Genomic DNA, 18,831 nt, shown 5'->3' with positions numbered 1-18,831 from the left:
TGAAAATCAGTATGTACACAGATTTCTCCACATCTTGGTTTCAGATCCTTGTTTGTTTTTGTTTTTGTTTTTTTTTTCATGTGTTACTGGGTTAATAATTTGGTATTCTATTTACAAATTTTTCTTGACAGTTGTAAATTCTGTCAAAACTTATTTAATCCTACTTCAAAAATCTATATGAAAAACTTTCAATCTAGTAAATATTTTAGAGAGAAAAATACAACTGAGTAATAATGTAAAATGCTAGCAAATTCCAAACTTAAAAAAAAAGAGTGCTTTCAAATATTATTTTTAACTAATTGTATTAGAATTTGAAATGAGATCTCTATTGATGCAATTTACAAATGAAAATTATAATACAAATTTAAACATAAGACTCATTTTAACTCCTAATGTGATAGAAATAATTACATTTACTCCCAAATTGCTTTTACTTCTCAGTATCAGGCAATCTTGGCTCTGAATGTTATGAGGAAGACAGGTGGTAAAACCAAACAAACAAATAAAGGGGGGTGCTACACAGGGAGTAGTTCCAGAGGCCACCTTGAGAGGTAGGTAGGAAGGTAGATGTAGAAGCAGAGGTATGGAGGCTGAAGAAAATAGTGGTTCTGGAAAGCACTCAGCTGCAGAGGAGTGATTTATGAACATATGGCTTTAAGATAGTCAATAACCTTTGAATTGGAGTATAGTATCTCCTACAAGTTCCTTTAACATCTTGCTAAGATAAAATAATAAATAAATTTATTATGTAAGAGACTCTGATAGGAATGTCATAAAAGTTAAACGATACAAGGTAGAACCTCGAATTTTCAGGAATGAAGCATGAACAAGAAAGTGGTAAATATAAAAGACAAATTCTGTCCTCTAGGTTTTTTTTTTTTTAACTATGTACAAATGTTTAAGGTAAAAATTATAGCATTACCTATTTTTTTCAATATATGGTTTGTAACACACATATAAACAAGTTGGTGATGGGATAAATGCTCTTATAAAGTTGGTATTTTCTGGATTTTATACAAAGTGGCACAGTACTAACATTAGGTAGTCTGTGAAAGGAGAGACCTATATATGACAAATGAGTTAAAAATAAAGAGATATATACAAATAGCCAGTAAGTAAATGAAATGTAAATAAGAAAAAGAAAAAAGAAAGAAAGAAAAAGTAGTTTAAATCATCTAAAAGAAGTCAGGAAAGGGGAACAAATCTGCAACATAAATAGAACACAAAAATGATTATACATAATAATAACAAAAAATAGAATTAAACCCAGACATATTAATAATTATATGAAATATTAATGGTCTAAATACTTCAAATAAAAAGCAGAGATTGACAAATTTGAATAAACAGTTATGAAAATCCAACATATCAAAGTTTGTATAGTATAATTAAAGCAGAATTTAAAGGAAAATATTTAGTTTTGCATGCATATATTAAAAGAGGAAAACTATCTAAAATTAATGTTAATTAATGTCTAAGCCTCCATCTAGAGAAGATAGAAAAAGCATAGCGAGGTAAAACCACATATGGAGAAAGAAGGAAATAAAGTTAAAAAGTGATATTAATAAAAATAGAAAACAAACAGATGATAGAAATATCAACAAAACCAAATCTTGACTCTCTGAAATCATCAACAAAATTGACTGGTTAGCAAAAAGAGAGAATACAGATCAACACCATCAGCAATAAAATAGATGTCACCACAGATCCTAATAAATATTAAGGTAATAAGAAAACAAAATAAATAATTTTCTGTTAACAAATTTAATAAATAGCATGAAATGGATAAGTTTCTTGAGAAATACAACTTAAAATTGACACAAAAGAAATAGAAATTCTGAAGATCCTCACTTATATTACAGAAATTTAATATGTTATCAGCATATCATAAATACCCAAGCCTATATTTTTTATTACTGGTAAATGTTATCAAAGAATAAATAACATCATTGTTACAAAAATGTTTAGAAAATGCAGTGAGAATAATCACTCTACACTTTATTGTATTAGGAAACATAACCCTAACACCAAAACTTGCAAGCCATTTCTGAAAAGGAAAAGCAGGGATTGATATTTTTTATGAATATAGATGTAAAATTCTTTAACAAAATATTAACAAATTGGCTCCAAAATTACATAAAAAGGATAATACATCATGAACAAGTAAGAATTATTATAACAATGCAAGTTTTATTTAATATGTTGAAATGGATCAGTGTCCATTGACATATTAACTATATAAATGTGAAAAAACACATGAGCATTCTAACAAATGCAGAAAAATGGAAAACGTTATAATTGAAAGACATGAATTTCCATTTGAAAGCACACAATGGGTGCATAAGGCAATGAATAAAATTAGATTCTTTGTAAGATACATCATGGTAAAATGTCAGATCTTCGTCTTTCAGCAGAAATTCTAGGGAAAATGCAATGCTTCAAAAACTCAGAATGGGCTTTTTTTGAATAGAATAGTGAAAGCAAAAAGAGAGTGGCGTAATGGCTCTACATTTCTGGAGGAAAATAATTTTTATCCTAGAATTTCAAATTCAGCTAAATTATCAATCAAGTTTAGAGTGGAATAAAATGATTTTCATATATGCAAGGACAAAATATTTGCATTCTATTATCTATGCAAAAGAGGCCTCCGAATGATAGCTACTAAAGAATGAGGAAATAAACTAGAACAGAGGAAGATATGGAATATAGGAAATAAATAGAATATAGGAGAGAATTCAAGAAAGTCACCAGTATGATAGTGAAGAGAGACCCTACGATGAAGCATATGTACCAGATTTAGAAGCCAACCATTCCAGATTGAAGCTATGTGACTCAAGATGCAAAATGGCTGAAGGGCAGTGAAAGGTATTAGCTTCCACTTATGGAATGAATAAATCACGGGGATAAAGAGACCACATAGGGAATACAGTCAGTGAAATTATATTAGGTCAATAATAATAATAATGATATAATTATATAATAATATAATAAGTCAATGATATAATAATAATAACATTATATTATAATGTATTGGGGCAGATGGTAGCTACCTTTGTGCTGAGCATAGCATAACATATTGAGAAGTTGAATTTAGTGTGTTGTATAACAGAAATTAATATAATATTGTTTGTCAACTATACTCAAATTAAAAAAATGCATATATTTTGAGGATTAGCAACATAATAGTTTCTATGTTTTTACCAACTGTCTTTAGAACCAATAAAACTTCAGGAAATCATATTCTACAATAATAATGAGTTAGCTCTTATATGCTTATAAACTCGAATCTTCTATTATGAAGAAAAAGAAAATTCTGAGAGTAGACCAATAAAGGAGAAGCCATGGGACTTAATAATCAGGAAACTCATGAAAGAAGCAAATGGGCATTGGCATATATTAATACTGAATGTTTTCAATCAGTAATTTTGGACATTATGCAGATATCACCCAAATACTATTAAAAAGCTTGCTAAGAATCTTTTTCCCAATTCTCCTCATCTGAAGTAATCATTTTCTACTATGGCAACTCCAAAATTACTTTAATATTATTTGATTTTTTAAAATTGTGTGCATGATTTGCTTTGATTAAAATGAATATTCATTGAAGGTAATTTTAGATCATTCTTTAGAAGGGATTTGTTTGAATGACTTAAAAGCTGGATTTTAAGGCTAACGTAACTTTCTATGATTGTATTTCCTTCAGAATACCCATTCCTCCTCTAATTAGGAGTTGGTAGGTTTTGATAAGTCAGAAGTGATTCAGGAATTTAATATTTTCAATCTTGCCCTGTTGTTTAAATTATCCTACTCTCTTGAATACTGTTAAACAATATTTTATAATCTCTGTTGCTCCATGTAGTAGTAGTGGAATATCTATAATCTTACTACAAATTAGGGCATTTCCAATATTTTTTCCTGCTGTCTCTAGGACTTATTTTTTAACCCTGGTAATACTTTCGTTATATTTACTTTATTTTTCTGCTTTCACTTTGCCACCTTTTTCTTTCTTTCTCCAACCCCTGCCCCCACCACCAGCTACGTATTTCTTTTCTACCAATTCTGTTTGCACTTGCCCAGAATACTTTCTACTACTTCCCCCCCCTTTATACCATCTAATATCTTTTTCTTTTCATCTCCTTTTCTTCCTCTACATTGTGGATTTTTAACATAAGATGCAAGAGCCCCTAAGCTTGGATGGGCTTCAGCAGACCCAGGAGCACTCTGAAAGAGTGCATTTTACCTGTGTTCAATGTGATCCCCTTCCCCCCAATAGCAAGTCTCTAAAGTCTTAAAGAAGTAAATGAATAATGAGAAAATTATCAAAAAATTTCTATAATCTCTCTCATGTTTTCCCTTATGTTTCCTTCTAGTTTCTATGCATTCTCCTGTGTACAGCAAACTGCTACTTAAGTACTACAATCCTCTTGTTTTCATTTTTGGACTTCCTTTTTCTACTTTCACTTATTTAAAGATAAAATGTTTTCCCTTAAGAAATTTTATTGTACTGGTAAGAGAGAAATAGCTTCCTGGAGGAAAACAAACAAACAAACAAAAAACACAAAACAAAACAAACCATCCACAAACACAAAGGTTGAAGATCTTGTACTTGCTGATTCTCAGGAACAGGAACTTCTAACCATTCTTTGCTGCATCCATGTAATAAGGATTAAAAAAAGAACCTTACTGCTTTCCAATTGATTTAAAAGAAAACACAAATCTTACCACTTTTAACCCACTACTGTAGGCTAACTTAAGATGTCAAAACATCCAAGAGGATAGCCATTCTTCATCACTTTCTCTGAAATAGATAATTATTATGGACATTTTCTCCCCTCTTTTCTCATGGCATTTTCTCTCCCTGGATATTTTTCCTCAAAGCATTTTAAACCTAATAAACTACTATTAATTTACTAAAAGTCAACTTAGATGCAGTCTTTAATATGAGATTTTTCTTCATTTAAGTGTACTCTGATGTCTATTTTTCCAGGCATATACACAACACTTTATCATGGTTATGTGCACCTTTTGGCAGGGACTGCATCTAATTCATCTATATATATCCCCATATCATAAGTGCAGACTGTCCAGAGATACTCAAAGTATGTAAAATAAGTGAATAGATATAAATTAATAAGTAAAATTTAAGTTAAAAATATTTATTTGAATTTCACAGTCACTCAAATATTAAAGTCAATTAATTCTTTTTATAAGTTGCATTATCTGAATTGCCTGATATAGATCAATATGAAGATAAAAGTGTTTCTCAAATTACATGACAAATCATAGTAAGAGATGTTCTAGAAAAAAAGCACACAGCATTTTAAAAACTTCTGATAATCCTACAGTAAATAAATTCAATTAATTTAATTTAACATTTCCACAGACATTAACTTTCAGGATCCTTATTATATTTTATTCCCCCACAAGATAAGTATTCCATAGAAACCATTAAACCATTTGGGGACATCATGGACTAGATAATAAATATTCCATTTCATTTGAGCTACAGAGATAACATAATTAAAAATAAAATCCTGAATATCATTGCTTTCTAAGAGCCTCATTTTTTAGCAATGCAAAATGCAAACATGCTAACCATACAAAAACATTACAAAACAAAAACTTAAAAAAAAAAAACCAAACTGTAAAACTTCACACCTAACCCGCATTTACAGAAAAATGGATAAAGTTACTAGAAATAATATTTGTAATCATTTGCCTTTAAAATGGTTATTAGAGAGAGGCTGAGTCTTCTTTTCCATTCAAAATTTTATCTTGACTCCAAGGTGTTAAATTGAAATTGTCAACACAATACAAGTAAGAGTTATTTAGAAGAAGAGTGATACACACCCCATGATATTTGGGGAAAATTAAACGTCCTTGAAAATAACATTGGATTGAATTTAATATAATGATAACTAAATAGAAAAGGGAAAACAAAGGAGATCTATATTAGTATTGTGAAATAGTCACAGAGTAATTCCACTGTAATGCTTCCCAGCATGCTTTACTGAGAAGGAATTAGAGAACTTCATCATGACACTTGGTTTTGTTAATTCAAAAAAGCAAAACATAAAAATTAATTTTATTGTTGGAATGCTGTGTAATGGAGCCAACCTGGAAAATAAATATCACAACATCCCACACAAAATGCAAAAAGAAGTTGTTCCAAATTTGGCCATCAGATTTTTCCCATCTATGCCTTCCCACAGTCTTGGGGTTTTGACCTTAGGAGACTCCAGCTGCCTGCTGTGGCTAGCTCTGGGCAAACTGCTGGCAAGACACTATCAGTGTTCCTTCTGAAAAATCAACAATGACAGTCTTTCCCTAGTCTTGCCTGTGCTCATTATCCATGTCTCCAAAACTAAACCACTTAATACAAATAAATTGTCTTCTCATGTTTAGACCTTTAGGAAGAACACGGTAGCTATAGACTAGAAATTGTCCCCAGGGAAACTTTTTCTCTTGTAAAAATACAATAGATGATTGGGTGGTTCTGATTTCTGTGAGATTTGAAAATGGGTACTGGGGCGCCTAGGTGGCTCAGTTGGTTAAGCGACTGCCTTCGGCTCAGGTCATGGTCCCAGAGTCCTGGGATCGAGTCCCACATCGGGCTCCCGGCTCAGCGGGGAGCCTGCTTCTCCCTCTGACCCTCTCCCCTCTCATGCTGTTTCTCTCTCTCTCTCTCTCAAATAAATAAATAAATTAAATCTTTAAAAAAAATGAAAATGGGTACTGTTCTGCTATCTCTTTAGATGCAGTTTATTGAAAAGAGCAGACTCTCTGGAGTAGGGCTTGTTCATTCCTGAGGACCTCTACTTACAGGCTATGCGCTTTAGAGAATTATGAAATATCACTAAAATGTAGTTGTCTGACTCATTTGAAAAATCAAACTCCCGATAGCTATTACACTGTAATCATTGAAGGAGTATGCAGGTAACTGTATGTATTGTACATACCATGGAACCAAAACTGAGGAAATGGTTAAAATGTTTCCTTTCTCATCCTGTTTAAAATTATGAACACAATCTCTCTTTTTTGTGCAAGTCACTTGCTTTATGGTCCTCATAAATTAACCAGTCCATATCCACAATTATTCTGAAGATATTCCATAGAAAATTAATCAAATGCCCACATGCACACACACATACACACACATATTCACAAATTGAAGCAAGCAATATGAAGTTGTTAATATTATCCTTGGCAGTGTTAGAAATGGGTAGCGATATGGACGGTACGGACAGAGGAAAAGTGTGTGTTTTCTTAGAGACAGTTAGCCTGTGTCTTTGGAAACATTCTTCTACTATTACAATCACACTACTGATCAGTCGAGGAAAAGGATGATGTTCAGCCGAGAAAATCACCAGCAGAGATCAGTGTGACCAGGAGGTAAGTAGTCTCTGAAACTTGACACATTGAACCATTTAATTAAATGAAAACAAAGTAGGATTGTTTAATAAGAAATTGCCTCACTCAACTGTCGGATGCTTAGAGAAGAATAGATGTTCTTTACTGAAATCTAAAGATATGAGTATATTTTCAGCCAATTTTCTTTGCCCTAAGTAAAGAGAACTGCATAGAATAATAAACAGAAAGCATTATTAAAATCATAATGGTGCTGTCAGAGGCCTTAATTTGGGGGAACACGAGAACTTTCCTTTTAGGAATATAACTTTAATCTTTCTTTCATAAACATGACTAGTGAAGGGCATATTAGGTTTTTGAATGTGTATTTTTGGGATATATATATATTTAAATGTTAATGTATTTGTCCTATACAGTGCCTGAGTAAAATGAAAAGTCTGTTTGTAATGATTTCTCAGAGTGAGTTCTGCCATAGAGTAAGAATGCACAGACAAGTTAAGATTCTTAATTCATTTTGTTTCCTATTAAACTTACGGCAATGTATCCAAGAAGCCATATTTACTTAGGTGCTGCTTAGGAAATACTTGAGAGTACAAAAGTGAAAGAAAGACCACAACACAATTTTCTCATTTTATCTGATGAAATATCAAGTATATGTGTTATGGAAATATTATCTCATAGGTATACAAAGGAACTAAAATTGCCTTATTTCTAACCATAGATGCTAAAGGAGAGATTTGATAAAGCTTTTATAAAACATAAAGTAAGCTTATAAATACTTGTACACCTTATGCATGCAAAATATTGGAAAATTTAACTCTGAAGGATGTAATTTTAAGCATGTTATAAACATACTTTATAAAATGTAACTGCTATATCATTCTTTTAAATGTAGTCATTAGGATCTGAGTGCCATAAAGATTTGAAGTCCTCAATCTTCAGTCATAAACAGACTATATTCTGAAAGTAGAGGTACTTCCAAATATGCCACCAACAAAATTATAATTTAATTAAATAAAAATTTTGTGTCTGAAAGTCTTGTACTGTATTGTATAGTATTGGAGGATAATTTTGTGTAAATTAAAACATATTTGAATATTTTTACAATCACAAATTCCTAGTCCAGCCAGAAGTCCAAACATCTGAAATAGTCTTTGATTCTTCTCATTCTCAGAAAATATCCACACATCCTATTGTCTCTACCACCAAGATATATCTAAAATCTTACCAAGTTCATTGCTACCATCCTGGCCCAAAGCACCATCATCCTTTGGCTGAGTTATTCCAATATCCCAACATGTATTACTAAGATTTGTTGTGACAACAAACAATCTTCCAAACCTCAGTGATTTTCAGCAACAAAAATTCATTCTTGTTTATATTCCATAGGTGGTTGGGGGTATCTGTAGCTCTACTGGGATCTGCTGAACTTTCTGGGCCTACCTTAACTTAATGTGATATAGATGGGTTTGGGCTTCATTGTCTTTTATTCTAGAATTAAGAAGGAACAACTACTATGTGACATGCTGGCCTCAGGGAGGATGACAAATTGCCTGAGGGCAGAGTAAGGAGGCGGTTGGACAAAGTCTAACTACACACTGGTGCATTTTTAAAGCTTCTATTTAAATATGGCAAAAGTCACATCTGCTCATGTTTCATTGATCAAAGCAGGTCTATTTCCAAAACCACAGTCAATGCAATGGGGAAATATATATTTTACTTATAGGAAGAAATTATAAAAGCAGCTAGTGATCAAATAAATGTGAATAAACAATATGATCAATCATTTCTCCATAATAATAACTCTTCACCTACCCTTATTATAGTTGAGGTTTTTTTTTTCTTACCTCAAAATGGTATCCAAATGATCCTATTAAAGTAGAAGTTAGATTATATCACTCTTCTGCATAAAATTTCCCAGTGGCCTCTCACTTAATTACAAGTGAAACGGGAAGTAATTACAATGTCTTATCTCCTTTTTCTCTAACCTTTGCTCCCTTTGCAAAAAAAAACCCTCCTTGCTGGTTTTGGAATGCAGCAGGCACATTCTCTCAATGCCATTGCAATTGCCCAAATGTTCTCATGGCTTCTTCCCTCATCTCCTTCAGGTCTTTATTTAAATATGTACTTTTCAGTGAGGGCTGTATTCACTATTTTATTTGAAATTTTAATCCTCTCCCAGTGTTATCTTAGCTCAATTTGTAACTTTTTTCTTCTCAAAAAAAAAAAAAAAAAGATATTTTTTAGGTCATATGCCAACAAATCACTCCTCTAGAGGAAGATGAAAACCTGTTAACAGTCTCACCAAAGGAAGTTCAAGGGGGTAGTGGTGGCTGCCCAAAGCACAATTGGCATGTGCTTATCAGAGAGACCTAAATGGCTGTGAGGCAAAGGCAAATCCTGAAAACCGCATTAAAATTATTTTATATCCAATCAAATAGTTTCAATTCCTCTCTTACTATAAGACAATTTTGGACAAATACATATCTCTTGAAAATTAAAGTATAATGAAAATAGAAAATTTCAGTAAGTGGCTTTTAAACTTTTTTTTGAAATATGTTTGAGAATACATAACACTAGATCTACAGCCTAAGTGGCTGAAATTATGTAATGCCCCCAAGAGCATTGAGTCAACAGAACACAAGGTCAGTTCAGTTCTTACATCAGCCCAGACAACTAGCCCAGCTAGTCTGTGTGTCCACCAGGCTTAGATGCGCCACACTCCCAGTGAGAGCACCCCCCTCCCTGAATCTGGCCCCATTCCTCAGAGGGCTGCGAAGTGGGAGAGAATGGTGAAGTCAGCGGGGCTAGTGTTACAGTGGTGAGGAAAGAGATAAGAAAGATACAGTGAAAGCTTCTTTATTTCAGATACAAAGCACCAAGAAAAGTGAGTACTCCAAGTTGGATGCAAGCATTTTGCTGTGAGAGCAAAAGTGTTGGGATACATATGAAACTCTTCTAAACAGATAAGCTGGTTTAGGTGATTCAGTCAATCAAAATTATTTGTCTTAAATAGCAACAAGTCACAACTGAGGAGCATCAAAGATGACTAGTCGCTGATGTGTGATATTCCAAAACACAGTCATCAATGCTGATGACTTTATATATCCCTTTGTCCTTGCTTGCAAGTCTCTTGTACTTTCCTTTACAAAGTCAGAGCTTCTTGCTTTTCACTGACTATTCATATCTTGTGTCTCAGAAGTTCTCTTGAAACAACATTTAGGGTCAAGATTTTTTACATTCTCAACTTTATTTATTTTTATTATGTTATGTTAATCACCATACATTACATCATTAGTTTTTGATGTAGTGTTCCATGATTCATTGTTTGTGCATAACATCAGTGCTCCATGCAGAACGTGCCCTCTTCAATAGCCATCACCAGGCTAACCCATCCCCCTTCCCCCCTCCCCTCTAGAATCCTCAGTTTGTTTCTCAGAGTCCATAGTCTCTCATGGTTCGTCTCCCCCTCCGATTATATTTATGAACACGAGGATAAAGTCTGTACTGATTCACTATTACATTCCCAGCATCTAACAGAAAATATTCAGTAACTATATAATAAAAGAATAAATTTTTAAAAAGAAAACAGATAACCAAGAAAAGCATAAGGTACCAGCTGGTACAATAACTAAACCCAGTGGTCAAAGAAATGCTTTGAAAGCAACCAATGACTCTAATTCAGAGTTCACCTATCAAAATAGATACTATAGCACAGGGTTTCCTCAAAGTGTAAACTAAAGAGCCTTAGTTCCTTAAAATGGTGATAGGTGTCACAAGGAAAAAAAAGTGCCCATGGTCGTAATAGTTAAGAGAAACTGAATAAAACATGGAGGGGAAACTAGTGAATGACTTGATAAAATGCAAAGGATAAGTGAACTTACCATTTTCTTTATTCCTAGGAACCTTTTTACTAAAATGATTAAAATAATTCCAGAAGAATTGCTACTACCTGATACATTTTCATGTGGCATCCAACACCCAGATAGCATATATACCTTCCAAGTATCCCCTTTATTGCATTTAACCAAAAGAATGAGTAAAGTGGGAATTACATTCATTATACCATTATAAGCTCAGGGGAGACACTTTTTCTTTTTTTTAAATGCTGTGCATAATACATCATACTCACTGGTGCTGTCAAAGGTTTCAGCTAAGAAGAGCATCAAAGACAAACACACACACATGAAATGCAAAACAATTTTCTACTGTACTGAATTTTTGTCAATGTGTCATACTAATGTAACTCCAAAAATAAATGGAAAACTCCAAATGTCACCTCAAAGTGAATTCTTGGGAAAAACTACAGTGGTGACTGGGACGGTGGTCAGACAAAGGGTGGTGGTGAGTATCTGTGTGTGTATGTGTGCTCGCGCGTGTGCCTGGGTGTATTTTGTGCTTGTCTGCCCAACCAAAACACAGCATCCTACATCTTTTCAACCTTAAAATTAAAGTCACTTATCATAAAAGTAAATTTTTACAATCACAGTTTAAAAAAAAGAAACCCTTCTTTGTCCTATGTTCAAGGTCTCTCAAGTAGAAGGCCAGGACTCTAACAAGAATGAATATAGAAAGATATCTGTGAATCATCTTCTGGCCTTGCTCAATAACTGTGTTTTGTTAACACACAGTCTGCCGAGTCCTGATGACTCCCGGTAACTGGAATATGTTGTTAACTGAGCTGCTGGAAATACTAGTGCTTGCAGCTAATGCATTCTCAGAGCTGCACAGTATGAACACAGCAGGTGTAAAGTAAAAGCAATAATAAAAAATTGAACAGACCTTAAGTGCTATGATTATTACTCTAGGCCAGTTTTTATCACCCCTTTCAAAAGACTATTTCTTGAATTTCTTGCACCTAAAAGTATTGATAGCAACATTAGCCTGATACTTTCTTTCTTCGTGATGGGAACCATATACCATATTTTTAAAAAGCAAGTAATATTTGAAGGGACTCTCCATACAGGATGGACTATTAAATGAAATTATTTAAAGATACTTAAAAGATTCCCTCAAATAACCTTATAACTGACTAGCAAAATTCTATACAGTGGTTGCTGAGATTTTTAACATCAATTTTCCTTCAGAGAATGTGTACCCATTGATCAGTTTTGCATCCTTACATAGTAAAAAGAAGACAAGAGCTTGTTTTAGAGATAAAAGCTCAAGAGGCAGAAAGGTTTTGCATTGACCATTGGAGAGTAGAATGATGGTATTTGAATTCTAATTTCAGCAGTCTAGTTGTTATGCAAGATTGTGTCTTGAAATTAAATTTATCTTTATCTCTACTTAGATAGATACAGATAGATTTAGATGTAGTTGTTGAGATAATGATAGAAATAGAAACAGAGATAGAGATACGCCACCTGAATACAAAGGTGAATTTATCTGAGTCAAATTATTCCAAGTGAATAATACATTTTACTTATTTATAGAAAACTGTTTTCACGGATTAATGGTAAAATCTTTGTCTTGTTTAGCAATGTATAAAAGATGAAGACTTTAAAACTAGTAGGAAATGCAAATTCTATGTATATTTGAAGTCTTTTACAAAAGGATGTCTGTCCTGATACATCATACATTCATATGACTACAATCATTGTGTACACTTTTCTTTCTCCTATACCCTGCACCTCATCCATCAGCACTTTTTGTCTGCTGTAACTTTATAATATATTTAGAACACTTTGTAGTGTATATAGATGTTGAATTATAGTGCTGCACACTTGACACTTACATAATGTTATACACCCGTTTGACCTCAATAAAAAAGTTCTCCACTAAATATTATTTAAGCAAAATATATATGTTATTTATAACTGAATCACTTCTCACCCTTCTATTACTACCATTCTAGTCCAAGCTACCATGCAACAATCTCTCTCTCTTTCTTTTTTTTTTTTAAGATTTTATTTATTTATTTGACACAGAGAGAGAGCACAAGCAGGGGGAGCAGGAGAGGGAGAGGGAGAAGCAGGCTCCCCACTGAGCAGGGAGCCCAGGGCGGGGCTTGATCCCAGGACCCTGGGATCCCCTGAGCCAAAGGCAGATGCTTAACCGACTGAGCCACCCAGGCTTCCCTGCAACAACCTCTCTTGTATGAATTACTACCAAGGCTTCCAAACTGATCACTGCTCTTGCACCACACTGGTCTATTTTAACAGAGCATCCATTGTGATACCATTTGATCAGTTTTGTCAATGTGTCATACTATCCCAGTGTTAAAACATCCCAGTGTTACCTTAAAGCGAAGGCTAGGTTTTTACTCTCTACAAGGCACTACATGATCTCTTCTCTGCCGTATTACATATCTGATCTTATTTCTAAATATTCTTCCTTTTGATCAGTGTGTCCATGCACACCCACCTCTTTGCTCTTCCTCAAATATGCCAGTCACAGTCCTACCTCAAGACTTTACACTTGTTATTCACTCTGCCTGGAGTGTTCTTCTTCCTGATAATAGTTTTGCTAACTTTTTTAAGGTTGTTTCTCCCTTATCATTATCTAAGTGTAAATTCTCCTACTGACTCTATTTAAAAATCTACCCCTTCACTATTTCCTAATTTTCTTCTTTACTTTCTTCTTAGCACTAATAAGTGCTATTATATTGTTTATTATCTATTTCCCCAAATAAAATGTAAGGAATATATTTTTGCATGTTCTGTTAAGAGGTTTATCCCAGGTTCTAGTATAGTGTATGGCAAATGGAAAGCAGATGCTCAATAAATATTCATTTAATATTTTTCTTATATATGGAAAATTAATTTTGTTATATATAAGATTTTAGAAATACAGAAATCTTAGATATACCTTCTTCTAGCATTCTTATTTATGGAGAGAACATTGAAAAAAAACTGATTTTTTTTTTTTTCAAAATCTATAGTTAATTAAAGTCAGAACCTGGAGTCGAAGTTAGAATTTTTTTGTTATTCTTCAAGTGATTATATTCCTTTATGTATCACTAATGCCAAGATATGAATTATGAATTTTAAAGGGTAAAATATGTATTATAAATTTTAAAGAACAAAATAGTATCAAGAAAAAATAAGCATAAGGAAGTAATACTACTAAGAGATTGTGAAATCTCAGTTATTGATCCGTTAAAGTTATTTATAATTAGAATAGAAAAAGATCTAGAGGTCATAGGATGTCCCAAGTCAATTATGAATTAGAAGCAGTACAATGTGAGTGAAAAAAAATCTACAGTGCAAGCATGCATTATACTGGAAAATACTATAATTGAAAAATGATCATCTCATTATACTCAACACTAGTCAAACCCTTATTAGAATAATATCTCCACCTCTGAGGTCAGGAGCAAAATGGAGATGTGGTCAAATTGAAGAATGCTCAGTTGAGAGCCACAAAGATAATTAAAGTGCTCAGAAATTTGGCCTCTGAGGATAGGTTTGAATAACTTGGATATTGAAACTGAATCAAGGGTAGTTGAGGGGATACTGGATAATAGTTACCAAATGTAAAAATCATTATATTTTAAAGAAAGGGAGCCAACTGTCAGTTTCTCTATTGGGGATTAAGAAAGGGGTCAATGATATTTCTCTGCAGCATACTGAAATTAGGTTAACTGTAATGAAATTTTTCTTTATATGGAAGAATTATTAAATAGAAAGATGTTACTGAGGAAAGAATTTTCATCTGGTAGTCTAAAATTGCCATGGCTTCTCAAAGTTTAAGATTGATTAAATATGCCCTTTGATGTGGGTATGGATAAAGTAACAAAGCAAATTCTCTAGTGGTTATTTCATGTCTGGTTCTCATTAATCGTTCCATTTTTTTTAAAAATAATGTTTGATTATAATTTAATTGTAATTTCATTCTGCACAGATACCTTGGTCACTTTCTGTGATAATCAAATTTTCATATCACTGAATAATGTTTGGGTACAAATGTTACAACATTCTTATAATCACTAATACATGAAAGCTATTTATTAATAACTAGACTCTTGCAATATCTTCCTAAATTTCTTTACCCTCCCTCTCCCCCCCCGCCCACGGAGATCCTCTTCTATTCATTTGCATCCTACATTCTTGCAGAGAAATTAATTCCTTCTTCTAGCATAGCTCTGGTAATGATAATGGTAATTTCTTGCTTAAAAAAAGCAAGTGCACATAGACTATTTTGCATATCTCTGTGGTCAGGCGAATGAAAGCTCTACTTATCTCTTGAAATTTAATTCTGGTATAATACATCACTTAATGTTGAATACCACTTTCCTTTGATAAACTGTCTTACAGGTTATACTGACCTGTTTCTTCTTTATGAAATTTTGTAGACTGCATTTTGAAAGGGCAGAATTTAATCCATCTTGTGACTGATCATCTTGTATTCCTTGTCTTCTCAGCCACCTGGTCTATGCTTCAAAACATCATACAGATGCATATGTCTTCACAGAGACATCTCTGCAACTCTGGTTTGAATGAATCCCATAGTCCTCTGGAAAGGAGTATGATTGACAGTATCTTCTAACACTCTGATCTCTGTATTTCCCTAAATGTAACAACTGCCTATGCATTCTGTCATTTGGAATTAGAAACAGCTCATCAACAACCTTCAGAAATATTGTTTCCCCAGCAACAACAGATTGCTTTTCTTTAAAGATTTTTCCAATTTTCTCTTTCCAAAATCTATTCCATTTTGTTTCATGGCTTCCTAGTAAGGGGCAATATGTAAAGAACATTGTTTTTCAGTAAAAATTCCCTTTTCAGTAGTAAAATATTTAAAATTTCCTTTCCCACTGGGGCACCTGGGTGGCTTAGTCAGTTAAGCATCTGCCTTTGGCTCAGGTCATGATCCCAGGGTCCTGGGATTGAGCCCCATGTTGGGAATCCCTGCTTAGCAGGGAGCCTGCTTCTGTTTTTCCTCCCCACTTGTGCTATCTCTGTCTCTTTCTCTCAAATAAATATCTTTAAAAAATAAATAAAATAAAGTTTCCTTACACTATTTAAAGTAGATATTGCTACCATAAAAATACTCAAAGATGAATTTTTACTAGATAAAATGAGAAAATAGTGGTTTAGAAATTATTCACAATTTTATCACTTAAAGATAACATTAAAATGTGAGATTTCTTTTTTGAGAAAATAATTACATAATAACAATACCATTTAAAATAAATGAATAAATTCAAAAGTTCATTTTAACTGAAATGAGATAATTTTTCAGATATTTTTATAATCTTTTATTCCAGTATTTGATATATAGGGAATATCTTTCCACATAATTATGTTCAAATTATTCTGTTTTAAAAGCTGCATAATATTCCACCATTTGGTGTAAGGCTGCCATTAGTGGTTGTGCAGGTTTTTAACTGATCAAAGGTCCCTGCTTGAGGGCATACATAAGGCTGAAATTTACTCCACACTGCATTTACCCAGCTCTATTAAACACTTGTGGTTGCTCAGAGGAATTGTCCCTTTCTAATTAATACAAATTATCTGTATGGGTAGCAATGCCCTGTAGTTTTAAAGATTTATTTATTTATTTTGGAGAGAGAGAGAGTGAGCAAGGGGAGGGGCAAAGGGTGAGGGAGAGAGAGAATCTCAAGCAGACTCCTCAATGAGAGTGAAGCCTACGAGGGGTTGGATCTCACTACCCTGAGATCATGACCTGAGCTAAAACCAAGGGTCAGTCTCTGAACCAACTGAGCCACACAGGTGCCCCGGCCCTGTTGTTTTGAATTAAAAGTTTTATGAATGCAAATGCACATACTCATGATGGTCCCCCCAAAATTACTCAAATGTTTTTACTAGGATCAATATTTAATATTCACATGGCTATGATTACATACATCTTATTCATTATTAAAGTGATATTTTACATTTCCAATTAATTTCATTTTCCATATGACTTTTTTGCTGCACTTAAAATTATTTTATCTATTTGCTTACATGTGGTTAAACATTACTTGTTATTAATTCATCCCACAACTCCCCTCCGGAAGTGTAACTATAATTGCAATATGTTTACATATCACATGATTCATTGGTTTAATTTTTTTTTTTTTTTTTAGATAAATACTTCTTGAAGTTCTCTCCTTTTCTTTTCCATTCTGGAGTCTGTTCTTCAATTATGGGATAGTTGTTATTTTGTCACCTTGGGATCTCCAGTCAGCCTCATCATAGGGTTTTCTATCAATTCTTTTCTTCATTGGATCCCTGTTTCTTTTCATTTTCTCTTATTCCTGACTTATGGACTTAATTCTAATGGCCCATATCTTAGAATCTGTCTACAAAAATGAATTGAAAACAAGTAAATTTCTTGAGATCTTGGATGTCTGTAAATAAAATCATAATTGTAGCTAACACTTATTAAGAACTTCTGAGATTGGGCGCCTGGGTGGCTCAGTTGGTTAAGCGACTGCCTTCGGCTCAGGTCATGATCCTGGAGTCCCTGGATCGAGTCCTGCATCGGGCTCCCTGCTCGGCAGGGAGTCTGCTTCTCCCTCTAACCCTCCCAACCCTCCCCCCTCTCATGTGCTCTCTCTCTCTCAAATAAATAAATAAAATCTTTAAAAATTAAATTAAATTAAATTAAATTAAAAAAAAGAACGTCTGAGACGGGGAATATACTCAATGGTATTACAATAGCATTATATGGTGACAGATGGTAGTTACACTTGCTCTGAACACAGCATAATGTACGAGCTGTCAAATCACTATGTTGTACACCTGAAACTAATGTAACATAGTGAGTCAACTATACTCCAACTAAAAAAGAACTTCTTATATGCCTGACACTGCTCTTTGTGTTTATTTTTATTTTTTTAAGACTGTATTTATTTATTTGAGAGAGAGAGAGACACAGAGAGAGACAGTATGAGCAGAGGGAGAGGCAGAGGACAAGCAGACTCTCCACCAAGCACAGAGTCCAATGTGGGGCTTGATCCGAGGACCCCAAGATCATAACCTGAGCCAAAGTTAGACACTTAACTAACTGAGCCACCCAGGTGTCCCTGCACTTTGTGTTTTGTTTGTTTGTTTTGTTTTGCTGTTTGTATTTTATACTTATTTAGTCCTCAAAACAATTTATTTCCTGAGGAAAAAGAAAGAAATTTAAACTTAAACCTTAAGTCATGGTGAGAGTTGTCGTACCAGCATATAAATGCCTGAAGTCAGGCCATAGAGTCTGTGTCTTCAGCGCTGTACTATACGATGACACAAGAGCAACATTCTACCACCACATGTAACAAATAATTAAACTTGTAGATAATAATTGGCTTCTAGTGGAACTGATATATTTTTTCTCCTTTTCCACTGTTATCCCCTTCTATCGTTTAAATATTGGATATCTTCAATGGAGCACCTAATTTTTTTTTTCCTCAGGTATTATCAATTTCTATTATGGGAGATTTTGTTAACTTTCCAATACATTTACTGCAGTTTTAATTTTTCTTAACTTTTTTTAATTTTCAAGAACTTTTTTCTATTTTTCTTTTTTCAG

The sequence above is a fragment of the Leptonychotes weddellii genome, chromosome 14 (genome assembly GCF_054177405.1).
Source record: "Leptonychotes weddellii isolate Sample4059 chromosome 14, ASM5417740v2, whole genome shotgun sequence".
NCBI lineage: Eukaryota > Metazoa > Chordata > Mammalia > Carnivora > Phocidae > Leptonychotes > Leptonychotes weddellii.
The sequence above is the reverse complement of the archived record's forward strand: the minus strand, read 5'-3'. Positions refer to the sequence as shown.